This window comes from Prionailurus viverrinus, chromosome B2 (assembly GCF_022837055.1).
Source record: "Prionailurus viverrinus isolate Anna chromosome B2, UM_Priviv_1.0, whole genome shotgun sequence".
NCBI classification, from domain to species: Eukaryota; Metazoa; Chordata; class Mammalia; order Carnivora; family Felidae; genus Prionailurus; species Prionailurus viverrinus.
Window position 1 is genome coordinate 64,888,049 of NC_062565.1, and position 1,856 is coordinate 64,889,904.

General features: G+C 40.5%; 1 pseudogene; it reads left to right on the forward strand.

Moving 5' to 3' along the window:
• On the forward strand, positions 1 to 582 carry LOC125166786 (60S ribosomal protein L19-like; annotated as a pseudogene).
• Positions 583 to 1,856: the final 1,274 nt, after the last annotated feature.

The following is a 1,856-nucleotide window of genomic DNA, read 5'->3' on the forward strand; positions in this document are numbered from 1 at the left end:
ATGCTCAGACTTCAAAAGAGGCTTGCCTTCAGTGTCTTCTGCTGTGACAAAATGGAGGTCTGGTTGGACCCCAATGAAACCAATGAAATCGCCAATGCCAACTCCTGTCAGCAGATCCAGAAACTGATCCAAGATGGGCTGATCATCTGGAAGACTGTAACTGCCCATCCCTGGGCTTGGTGCCAGAAAAAATGCTTTGGCCCACCAGAAAGGCAGGCATATGAGCATTGGTTAGAGAAAAGGTACTGCCCAGGCTCCAATGCCTGAGAAGGTAACCTGATGAAGAGGATGAGAATTCTGCACCAGCTGCTTGAAAGATACTGTGAATCTAAGAAGATTGATTGTCACGTGTATCACAGTCTGTACTTGAAAATGAAGGGTAATGTGTTCAAAAACAAGCAGATTCTCATGGAACACATCCACAAGCTGAAGGCAGACAAGGCTCACAAGAAGCTTCTGGCTGACCAGGCTGAGGCCTGCCTATCTAATACCTAGGAAGCATGGAAGCACAGTGAGGAGCAGCTCCAGGCCGAGGAGGAAATCATCAAGACTCTGTCGAAGGAGGAAGAGACCAAGAAATAAAACTCATTCTCTTTTGTCTCTACATAGTGGTCTCAGCAGTTACACAGATCAGTTATTCAATAAAACAAACATTTATCTGGGGAAAAAAAGAAAATATGCAAAGCCCTTTTAATTCTTATGATTTCAGGGGCTCCTGGGTGTTTCAGTAAGTTAAGTGTCTGACTTCAGCTCAAGTCGTGATCTTGTGGTTCATGAGTTTGAGCCCTGTGTTGGGTTCTGTGCTGACAGCTCAGAGCCTGGAGCCTGCTTTGGATTTTGTGTCTCCCTCTCCCTCTGCCCCTCCCCTGCTCATTCTCTCTCTCTCTCTCTCAAAAATAAACATTAAAAAAATTTAATTCTTATGATTTCAGATGGAAAATCCCTATCAGGATCTGTAAATACTTTTTTCCACAGGAAGATGTTGACAGACAACATCAGTAGTAATCAGTGAAAGATTGAGTGGAACCTAGCAGGGAAAAGCTACTTATGTTTGAGAATCTGGAAGATTTTTTTTCTTGCTATGTTCACAGTCCAATTGATGAATGGATCTCCAGGAAGATGAGAAGGGGATGGGTCAGAAAATAGAGGTTCTCCAGCTTGACTAAAGGATACTATTTAGGTTTCCCAATACTGTATTCTCAGCCCCTTGCCTTCCCCTTGCCTTTGCCCCTTTTTTCCTATTCTATCCTGGCCATGATCCTTCCATAGCTCTTCTTCCATTGCACACTAGGAAAGTCTAAACATTCAATTATTTAACAAATATTAATTGGATTTAACTATGTGCTCTATACTATGTTAAATGATGGATATAGAATAATGAGTAAACAAAATGCTAGTTCACATGGAGCTTCTAATCTAGCAGTTAAGTTAGATTCTAAACTAATAGTTATGTGTTTCATGAAGTAAAAAATTTTTTTCCAGAATTTCAAAAGGCTGTTTCCTATTAGGGAAGATCTTTGGTAAGGTAGACAAGATTCCACAGCCAGGGCTGAGTATAGGAGGTAAGATATCAAGCAGAGTGGCAAAGTGGAGGGGGCAGAGCTGAAAAGGAAGCATAAAGACAGTAAAGGGACTGGGTGAAAGGAGAAATTTTATAGATGCTTAAAGTGAGAATTTTTAAAGAGATAGACAAATATCTAAAGTGGATTTTTGGAAAGCTGTCTGCATGACACACTACAAAAATCCCCTGGGTCTTTAAATGTAAAGAAAATAAAAGTAGTTTTTTTTTAAATCCAAGTTTCTTACATTGGGATTTGCAATTGTGTTTGTGTTTCTGGGTAACAACATATGTTGAG